Here is an 11,137-nt window from a genome sequence, read left to right as displayed (position 1 = left end):
TGCATTTGACTGGGGGTGGGAGGAGCATTGTTAAAATCACTCCTGGAAGTGGCCAGTCCCCCGTTCTGTCCATGAAGTGCTCTCTGTAGGAAAGGAAACTTTCATACAAAGTAGGCATTATAACCAGGGGACAGAGAGGCCTGTCCCCTGATGATGAGGACTTTTCATGGTGGCTTCTCTCTAAAGCAGGAGTAGGATAGGGTTAACCACGTGATGAACATTCTGAATCACCTGCGATTTGCCTTCAGGCCACTTTACCTCTTCCTGGCTTGGCCAGATCCCAAAGGGTAGAGCCCCTGCCCTAGCCATGATTCTGGTTTGCTTATAGGGTTGCATCAGTTGGAGGTTGAGGTTGCAATTTAGGCTGGTTCCCAGAACAGAAGAGGGGAGTTTGTGAAGCTATGTGGAGAGCCATGGAGGCTCAGCTCTTGAAACAGTCTGGTGATTATGACAATAGTAGCAACTAATACTGAAATCGTACCTACTGTATACTGTGTGTCAGGCACTATTCTCTGTACTTTTCTTTTCTTTTTTTTTTTTTTTTGAGATGAGTCTGGCCCTGTCGCCCAGGCTGGAGTGTAGTGGATCTCAGCTCACTGCAACCTCCGCCTCCCAGGTTTAAGTGATTCTCTTGCCTCAGCTTCCCAAGTAGCTGGGATTACAGGTACCTGACACCATGCCAGCTAGTTTTTGTATTTTTCGTAGAGACGGGGTTTCACCATGTTGGCTAGGCTTGTCTTGAACTCCTGACCTCAGGTGATCCACCTGCTTCGGCCTCCCAAAGTTCTGGGATTACAGGTGTGAGCCACCACGCCCAGACATCTTTGCACTTTATATATTGTATATATTTCTATATTATATATTCTACACACAAGTCCATGAGGGGGGACTAGTATCACTCCTGTTCTGTAGTTGGGGAAACCAGCATCGGCAGAGAGGCTTGACTCGTGGGACTGGTAAGATCTGTGAGTGGTGGCAAAGGGGCTGGAGGGGACAAAGGGACAAGCTGGGCAGAGGCTGATGGATGAATTAAGCCTGGCATGGGGACTCAGGCCATGGAGAGAAGAGGAACGGCAGGGATAGGCCAGACATCTGGGGAGCTGACCTGTAAGTTCCTTCTACCTCTCTGTAATAGAATTAATTAAGGTGCATTTGTGTATCTGTTGGCTTTTGGTCACTGGGACTATAACAAAGAAGACATGTTACAATCTCTGGCCTGGATTTGGGATCCAGCGGGATCACGGGACACTCTGTCAAGCCAACACTCTATCAAGCCAATCTCAGGCCTTGGGAGCCAAACTTGCAAGGTGGCCTGGATTTCTAGTTCCCGTTCCTGCTCTGTGTAAAAGAGATTCTCAATTGGTTCTGAACACAGATTCTCAGTTGGTCCTGAACTTATTTTCGGAACCAACCGAGAATAAGGAGGAAATAAGTAGACAGAGGCAGCCTAAATCATAGTTGTGAGTTCTGATTCTGCTCCCACTCCGATGTTTTTTGGAGAACTAGCTTAAGCTGTCTTCCTCCCTCAGACTCTCCAGTAGTGGGACTCCAGGCCCACACCGCTGTACCCACCTCCTGACCCTTATTAAAGCTGTGGTCTCTCGTGCACATTACGTCGTCTCCTTGAGCCTCGCTGTCCTTGTCTGTAAAATGGGAATAGTGAAACTATCTCCACTCAGGACTGTTGTGAGGATTAAATGGGATGTGTGGGCCGTAGAAAACTTAATTTTATAAACCCCGGAGGAAATTACTGGAGCTATTTCATAATTTTCTATAGCCCATGAAAAAGGAAGTGATTTTAAATCAAATGTACTGTTTACAATAAGTGTATTGTTTAAATTTTTCTCTAACTTTTTTTCATCTCCCTTCCTTCCTTCCTTCCTTCCCTCTCTCTCTCTCTTTCTTTCTTTCTTTCTTTCTTTCTTTCTTTCTTTCTCTTCCTCTCTTTCTTGTCTTTCTTTCTTTTTAGATGGAGTTTTGCCATGTTGCCCACGTTGGTCTTGAACTTCCGGGATTATAGGCGTGAGCCACCACACCCAGCCAGTTTATACTTTCTAAAAGTAATTTTCTGTTTGCTATATGATAAGATAAAATAGGTCTCATTGAGCTGGGAGTGGTGGTATGTGCCTATAGTCCCGGCTACTTAGGAGATTGAGATGAGAGGATGGCTTAAGTCTAGGAAGTCAAGGCTTCAGGGAGCCATGATTGCACCACTGCACTCCAGCCTGGGTGACAAAGTGAGACTCTGTGTCAAAAAAAAGAAAAGAAAAGAAAAGAAAAAATATGTCTCAGGGCCCTATTTGCATGCCTGTCTGTATATGCCTTGCAGGTGTAGATCTCTTTTATGCCCAGTACAGGAAAAGATAGAATACATCTTATTCTCTCTTCTTACCAACCTTTGAAATGTTGTGAAGTACTAGGATTTCTCTAATATGCCATATAAGAAAGTTGATCAGATAAATGTAATTTATGAATCTTGAAGCAAGCCGGGCATGGCGACTCACTCCTGTAATCCCAGCGCTTTAGGAGGACGAGATGGGCAGATTACCTGAGGTCAGGAGTTCAGGACCAGCCTGGCCAACATGGTGAAACCCCATCTCTACTAAAAATATGAAAAAATTAGCCATGTGTGTGGCATGCACCTGTAATCCCAGCTGCATGGGGGTCTGAGGCAGGAGAATCTCTTGAACCTAGGAGGCAGAGGTTGGGAAGCGGAGGTTGCAGTGAGCTGAGATTGCGCCACTACGCTCCAGCCTGGTGATAGAGGGAGACATTGTTTCAAAAAAAAAAAAAAAGAGAAAAAAGAATCTTGAAGCAAATCTGCAGAGGAGTTAACACTGCCGTCATTTCCTCATATTTTGTCTTCTCTTCTTTTCTTTTTTTTTTTGAAATGGAGTCTTGCTCTGTTGCCCAGGCTGAAGTGCAGGATGTGATCTCAGCTCACTGCAACCTCCGCTGCCCAGGTTCAAGCAATTCTCCGGCCTCAGCCTCCCAAGTAGCTGGGATTACAGGCATTGCCACCACACCTGGCTAATCTTTGTATTTTTTTTTTTTTTTTTTGAGACGGAGTCTTGCTCTGTCGCCCGGGCTGGAGTGCAGTGGCCGGATCTCAGCTCACTGCAAGCTCCGCCTCCCGGGTTTACGCCATTCTCCTGCCTCAGCCTCCGGAGTAGCTGGGACTACAGGCGCCCGCCACCTCGCCCGGCTAGTTTTTTGTATTTTTAGTAGAGACGGGGTTTCACCGTGTTAGCCAGGATGGTCTCGATCTCCTGACCTCGTGATCTGCCCGTCTCGGCCTCCCAAAGTGCTAGGATTACAGGCTTGAGCCACCGCACCCGGCCATCTTTGTATTTTTTTAGTAGAGATGGGGTTTCACCATGTTGGCCAGGCTGCTCTCAAACTCCTGGCCTCAAGTGACCCGCCTACCTCAGTCTCCCAAAGTGCTGAGATTACAGGCGTGAGTTACCACACCCAGCTTCCTTGTATTTTTGACATCAGTTTCTTATGCTGTCTTTAATCATTAGCTCAGTAAGTGTATAAATTAAATGATATCAGATTAAGAGCACAAACGATGTAAAGCCATGTATCAGCCAAAGCTGTGGCTGAATGACTGATTGCCTGGTTGTGAGTCATGAGATAGTTTGTTCTATCACCACTAACTATCGCTTTTTTTTTTTTTTGAGATGGAGTCTTCCTCTGTTACCAGGCTGCAGTAGCACTATCTCAGCTCACTGCAACCTCTGGCTCCCTGGTTCAAGCAATTCTCCTGCCTCAGCCTCCTGAGTATCTGGGATGACAGTTATGTGCCACCATGCCCAGCTAATTTTTGTATTTTTAGTAGAGACGGGGTTTTACCATGTTGGCCAGCATGGTCTTGATATCCTGACCTCATGATTTGCCCGCCTGGGCCTCCCAAAGTGCTGGGATTACAGGCATGAACCACCATGCCTGCCCAATTATCCCTTTTTAAATATTTATTTGGAGATAGGGATCTTGCTCTGTCACCCAGGCTAGAGTGCAGTAGCACAATCTCAGCTCACTGCAGCCTTGAATTCCTGGGCTCAAGCGATGCCTGGCTATAACTGCCGGATTTGATTCTTCCACTTATCCTAGGAAGATCTCACATTGAGAAAAATATCTTTTAAACATTACAATAATTATTCACTAATTTTTTAAAAATGGAAACAGGCATCAAGAACTTCTAATGATGTGAACCTTCTGGAACATCTCCTTGCCTGGTGGGAAAAACTGGTAGAAAGTAGTGGGAAGACAGACTTGGGTTTGACTCCTGTCTCTGCCTGTTGTGTCTAAGCCTTGGTGGCCTCATCTGTCAAATGGGCCCATTGGAAGGGAGGGAGGGCTTCAGAAGGTCGGGGAAGCAGCCTCTGGCTCCTCCCTTGCTCTCCGTGGGCTCTATTGCTCAGCTCCCAGCTCCATCAGAGTCTCCAGGACCCAAACAGACCCAGAGAGACACAGAGGACGAACTCAATGAATTTGGATGGAGGCAACACCGTGAACGCAGCTGTGGCTCTCAAAGAGGAACTTAGGGGTGGCCTCAACCTCTAGGGAGGCAAGGGAGCCGCTGAGAGATGGGTGGGGTGGTGGGGGTGGGGGAGTGGGAAAAGCTGTCTTTGACTCACTGTATGAGCAGAAGATCAGAGACCTCCTCTCTGGGCAGTGGGAGCACGTGGGGGAGGGGAGGAGAAGCCGTGAAGCTCACGGGACACCGAACCACGAAGTCACCTCTGCTCACCCACATCCTCCCCGACTGGATGGGGCCCCAGCAGCCTTCACTTCCTCGCCTGCTGGGGAATCCTTTCCTCCCTGCTTGGCCCTGTCTCCACTATGCAGTTCCTCCCCCATTAATCTGCCCTTGTCTGTCATTGTCTCTCCTTGGCATTTGAGGTCTTTGCTGCATGGAGTGAGGACTGAGTACATCCTTTCTCTCCCCAGGAGATGGAGGGAAAAGAGAACAGTTTTACACTGTTCTGGGTTCTGCTGGAAGAAGGCTGAGACCTGATCTTACTCTTCTGGTGGTCCCTGCAGCGTAGCTGGGGGCTGAGAGCCTTGGCTGTGCGTGGGTTCCCACTATGCCCTCTCCCCAGACTTCAGCGTCCTCGTTTATAGCTTGGGGAGAGAAAGAGAAGTGTCTTTATAGGACCGAGGTGAGGATCACATAAGATAATGCCTAAGCACAGGCAGGGAAGGTCTGTCAGAAATCATCCTGAAAACAGAAAGTCACCTGGGCCAAGGGCTATAGCCTCAGGGTCTTGGCACAGCGTGGACACCTCGCAGGACTGGATTGGACTGCTCAGTTTAGGGTGCGGGGAGAGAAGCCAGCCATATTCATATGATATCCCCCCAGTTTCCTCCCCAGCACAGGTTCTCAGGTTGTCCACGTGATGGCATCTGAAACACAGCCCGGCAAGTGACACAGTAAAGACAACCCTGGTGATGATTCCCCGAGCCGGCACTGCATCTCCGTACTTAGAAGCATTTATGATTCCCCGAGCCCGCACTGCATCTCCGGACCTGGAAGCATTTCCACTCCCGCCCTCCTGTTTGATTCCCACCACAGTATGGCTCGGTTCCGGATCCAGATTGACCTGGACTTGAGTCTCAGCTTTGCCATTACCACCAGTTGTGGGACCATGGACAAGTCTCTCTCTTTTTTTCTTTTTTTTTTTTTGAGACAGGAACTTGCTCAATTGCCCAGGCAATAACAGCTCACTGCAGCCTCAATCTCCCAGGCTTAAACAATCCTTCCACCTCAGCCTCCTGAGTAGCTGGGACCACAGGCATGTGCCACCACACCTGGCTAATTTTTTAATTATTTATTTATTTATTTATTTATTATTATTATTATTTTTTTTTTTTGTAGAGAGAGGGTCTCACTGTGTTTCCTAGACTGGTCTTGAACTACTGAGCTCAAGCTATCCTCCTGCCTGGGCCTCCCAAAGTGCCAAGATTACAGGTGTGAGCCACCATGCCCGGCCCCTTGGACAGGTCTTACGCTTGTGTGAGCTTCAGTTTCTCACCTTGCAAATGTGGTTAGTGATAGCAGCCCCCTCCTAGGCTGTGGTGAGGACTGAATGAGGAACGGTCACAGAGCTCAAATGTGTAATAAATGCTTCATCAGTTCGCTTAAGAAAAAAACAAGAGCGGATCACCTGAGGTCGGGAGTTCGAGACCAGCCTGGCCAACATGCAGAAACCCCATCTCTACTAAAAATACAAAATTAGCTGGGCATGATGGTACATGCCTGTAATCCCAGCTACTTGGGAGGCTGAGGCAGGAGAATCGCTTGAACCCAGGAGGCAGGGGTTGTGGTGAGCCGAGATCGCGCCATTACACTCCAGCCGGGGCAACAAGAGCAAAACACTGTCTCAAAAAAAAAAAAAAGAAAGATAAAAAAAGAAAGAAAGAAAAAGACAAAGAAACAGACAAAACAAGAGCCCCTTTGAGGCAGGTTGGGAATGCTATGATAGCATCATTTTTAGAGTTGAAGAAATTGAGGTTCAGAAAGGTGATGTGACTTGAGCCAGGTCGCCTGAGTAACTGATGAGGGAGACTTGGGTTTCCATGTGATTCCATGTGATTGATAGCACACGCTCTGAACCCACAGCGCGGGATTCTGCTCACACTGGCTCCGCTATTCCTTGGCTATGTGACACTGAGCAAGTCAACACTGCTGCTGAGTCTTGTTTTTTCTCATCTGTAAGATAGGGCTGCCTGTCTCTTTTCAGAGTGCCCTTTGTGTCTCACAGCTTGGGGACTTTTTTCAGGGGTGAGAATAGGAAGCAGAAGCTATTTGAAGACAACCTGTCTTCCTGTCTTTTCCTGAGAACCTGAGTGCAGTGAGAAGGTTAGGCCACGTGGGTGGCAGGTGGGGAGAGAAGAGTGTCCATCTGCCATCCACAGCCAAGGGGAGAGGAGAGATTGTCCTTGGCTGGGAGGGGACCAGAGGTCATGGGCACCTGGACTCTGCTTTCTGGAGAGATGGTGGGACCTCTTGGGGAAGTCACTGGGTGATCCTGGATGTCAAAATGAGACACAGTGGTTTCAGGTCTTACAAAGAATCTGGACTCCAGCATGCCAGGGAAGTGGGCAAGGCTGGACTTCAGACAGTCAAGCCCATTTGGGCAATGGGCATCTATCATAGGAGGACCCAGGAGCCTCCGTCACGCTTATGTTCTGTGTGTCCTCCAGGTCAATGTGCGTGGCTGGGGGTGGGGGTGAGGGAAACTCAGTGCACTTGGACATTTCATTTCCTCCTAGCCCAATAGGATGAGGCTCAGAGTCCTATTGAATGTTATTTAATCTGAATAAAGGAAAGACCATTTTATGCACACCTGAGGGCGTGCAGTAAGAGTGACTGGTACTGTAAAATGAAGAGGGAAGCAATGGGGCTGAAACTGGAAGGCTCTGCTTGACTGAGCCAGGCTGCCATTTTCCCGTCTTTACTGCCGTAGCCTGGCCTTAGCCGGCCAAAGGGTAAAGAACACGCTTCACCTGCCCCGGGGGTCTTTCTGGTAAGCCACAATGTGGTTAAAGAGCTTGGGGCCAGGATTATTGGGACTCCACCTCCTGAGGTCTCCCTGAACTTCTCCCCAGCCACCATCCTGGCTTTCATGCTGCCAACGTGTCTACTTGTCACTCATTCGAGGGAAAAGCAGCCAGGCCTCATTTTATCCTCATCTCAAATCCACAGCAAGAGCAGATGGGGTGAAGATCAAACTCTCCACCACAGCCATTCCTGAGCCCTGTGCCACTGCCCTCCCTGTGCTCGCATCAGACAGTCGACCCTGGCAACAAGCCTGTGAGTGACCGTCTCAGGCCTGTATTTCTCAGAAGAGGAAGCTGAGCGGTAAAGAAATGAGTGATTTGCCTGAGGCCATTGAGCTACCAGTGGCAGAGCTGGGATTCAGAGCTGGACGCTGACCCCAGGGCACACTGGAAAATATTGCTCTTTCCTCTGCTGAGTAGAACTTACTCCAAAACAGACCCCTGGCCTCCTGAGTCCAGTGTGCCCCTAACACCACCTCGTGGTCTCCCCATCTATAAAATGAGAGCATGGGACTCACCTGGTCATCTCAAAGGCCTCTGCCAGCCCTTGTCCTTTCCTGGCCCCCATCTACTGCTACAGTCCACACCTTGTAAGGGAGGATAGCCTGGTGGCTGAAGGGTGGGCCTCGAAGCCAGAGTGCCTAGGCTCAAGCCAATGCTCTCATTCAATGCCCGCGTGATTTCAGGTAAGTCACTTAGCCTCCACCTATCAAGTGGGCCACAGTGATAGCACCTACTGCATACAGCTGTTGTGAGGATTAAATAAATCAAACCGCTAAAGGCTCTCAGGGCAGCACCTGGCACACAGTAAGTCCATCTGTATATGTGTGTGTGATTCTTGTCTCCGTAATGAAATGAAAGCCAAAGTCCTGATTCTTGGTCCTAGGGGGAGGATGCCAGCCCTGAGCATTCCTACAAATGGTCCTCCACAACCCCAGGTGTCGTGAAATGACATCTATCCCCTGCCCCAGACAGGCCCACCTGGCTTCCTGTGTCCCTGGAGGGAAGGGATAAGGTAAGAATACAGGTTTTGGCCAGGCGCAGTGGCTCACACCTGTAATCCCAGCACTTTGGGAGGCCAAGGTGGGCAGATCACCTGAAGTAGGGAGTTCCAGACCAGCCTGGCCAATGTGGTGAAACCCTGTCTCTACTAAAAATACAAAAATTAGCCGGGCTTGATAGTGCACACCTGTAATCCCAGCTCCACGGGAGGCTGAGGCAGGAGAATCGCTTGAACCTGGGAGGTGGAGGTTGCAGTGAGCCGAGATCCCGCCACTGTACTTTAGCCTGGTCAACAGAGCAAAACTCTGTCTCAAAAACAAACAAACAAACAAACAAAAAACAAAAAAGCATACAGGTTTTGTGGAATGAGGAAGAAGCCTAAAATAAACAACAAAAAAGCTACTCACGGTTGTGTTGTGGGTGACTGGGCACCGGGAGCTGCCGGGGGCTGAGGAGTCCCAATTGTTTTCTGTCCTCTCCCAGGACCTGGCCGTGGGTGCCACTCAGAGCACCTGTTGAGTGCCACCCCCAAGCCAGCTTTCTCTTGCTTTTGTACTTTCTCACAGATGAGTGAGTGTGAGGCGGTCTGGCCTTCTGTGCCTGTTACCACTTCCCCTCCAGGTCCCTGGTGCCACAATGCTCTTGCCCCTGTGGTTGAGTCCTCTCTCACAACGAACTCTGGCCAGGGTGAGGCATGGGCCTAGACCCTGGAGTCAAGGGACTTGGGTTCTAATCCAGCCTCGTTAAGATGTTGATTCACTTAACCTCCCTAAAGGCAAGTTTCTTTATCTGTAAAATGAGGATAATGCACCAGCATTACAATAGATCACCTAAAAGGACATGCAATTCCAATGCCTCTTCACCACTAGGCCAGAGCTTTGAAATGCAAATGCATACAGGTAGATTAACATAATGGGTGATGGGTCCTGGTGTGGGGCAATAGGGAGTGGTGGGGACCGTGGGTAATAAGGGGAACACAGGATCCAAGTGGAAAAGCCTGGCTGGAACTGAGAGATACCTGACCCTCTCCACTGGTCCAGCTGAGAGGTATCTGCCCCATACCCCAGACCCTGATCTGGGCCAGTGGAGAGGGGCAGGTACCTCTTAGTTCCAGCCAAGCTTTTCTCCTTGGGAGTACAGGCAAACTGTCAGATGTTCCAAGCATTTGGAAGTTGTGCTGTATTTTCCAAGCGATACTGGAAATTTTTACTTATGTGATAGCGTCCTGTGTGTGTGTGTGTGTTTTCTTTGTTTGTTTGTTTGTTTGTTTTTGTTTTGAGGCAAGTCTCGCTCTGTTGCCCAGGCTGGAGTGCAATGGCGTGATCTCAGCTCACTGCAACCTCCGCCTCCTGGGTTCAAGCAATTCTCCTGCCTCAGCCTCCTGAGTAGCTGGGACTACAGGTGCGTGCAACCACCTCCAGCTACTTTTTGTAGTTTTAGTAGAGATGGTGTTTTGCCATGTTGGCCAGGCTAGTCTTGAACTCCTGACCTCAAGTGATCCACCCTCCTTGGCCTCCCAAAGTGCTAGGATTACAGGTGTGAGTCACCACGGCCAGCCGCTTCCTGATTATTTTATTTTATTTTTTTAGGCAGGGTCTCTCTCTGTTGCCCAGGCTGCAGTACAGCAGCATGATCATAGTTCACTGCAGCCTCAACTTCCTGGGTTCCAGTGATCCTCCCACCTCAGCCTTCCAAGTAGCTGGCAGTACAGGCATGTGCCACCATACCCGGCTATTTATTTAAAATTTTTTGTATAGATGGGGGTCTCACTATGTTGCCTAGGCTGGTTTTGAACTCCTGGGCTCAAGCAATCCTCCCGCCTCAGTCTCCAAAAGTGTTGGGAATACAGGCATGAGCCACCGTGCTCAGCCAGTTGCCAATTTTAGAATGTAAAACCCAAAGTCACACCTTTAAAAAATGATATGTGAGTCAAACAAAACATTATCTTCAGTTTATATTTATTAGGGAGTGTGTCCCTAATGTCCAGTCCTGGGCCGGACATAAATACTCAGGTGTGGTCTCTGATACAGTTCCAGTGTCCTCATATCCACTATCAGATAAAATATTTAATGAGACGCCATTATATTCTAAGGATACAGAGATGATTATGGCAAAGTTTTTGCCCTTGTAAACTCATGGCCTATGATTATCTCATCAGATTCTCTCACTAACTGCTCCCCACACCCCAGACCCTGATCTGGGCCAATGAAGAAAGATTTTGCCCCTGAGGTAGAGTTGCAAGATTCTTCAAGTAAAAAATAAACACAACAATAGTTGAGACATTCAGGCACTAAAAATTACTTGTTGCTTATCTGTGATTAGATTACTCATCTGGGCGTGGTGGCTCATGTCTGTTATCCCAGCACTTTGGGAGGCAGAGGCAGATGGACTGCCTGAGTTCAGGAGTTCAAGACCACCTTGGGCAACATAGTGAAACGTCGTCTCTACTAAAATACAAAAAATTAGCTCGGCGTGGTGGTGCGCAGTTGTAATCCCAGCTACTCGGAAGGCTGAGGCACAAGAATTGCTTCAGCCACAGAGGCGGAGGTTGCAGCGAGCGAGATCGCCT

At 48.8% G+C, this 11,137-nt stretch overlaps 1 protein-coding gene across 2 annotated transcripts in view; it reads right to left on the bottom strand.

Annotated features, from left to right (window-relative positions):
• The window catches only part of CNR2 (cannabinoid receptor 2), a 44,677-nt gene extending 35,484 nt beyond the window's left edge, over window positions 1-9,193 (bottom strand). For both annotated transcript variants that reach the window (XM_023219667.1, XM_023219666.1), the window contains exon 1: window positions 8,976-9,193. The gene's annotated coding sequence lies outside the window, so the exon portion shown is untranslated. The remainder of the gene's footprint in view (window positions 1-8,975) is intronic.
• Window positions 9,194-11,137: the final 1,944 nt, after the last annotated feature.

The sequence above is a fragment of the Piliocolobus tephrosceles genome, chromosome 1, assembly GCF_002776525.5.
Source record: "Piliocolobus tephrosceles isolate RC106 chromosome 1, ASM277652v3, whole genome shotgun sequence".
Classification (NCBI taxonomy): domain Eukaryota; kingdom Metazoa; phylum Chordata; class Mammalia; order Primates; family Cercopithecidae; genus Piliocolobus; species Piliocolobus tephrosceles.
The sequence above is the reverse complement of the archived record's forward strand: the minus strand, read 5'-3'. Positions and strand labels throughout refer to the sequence as shown.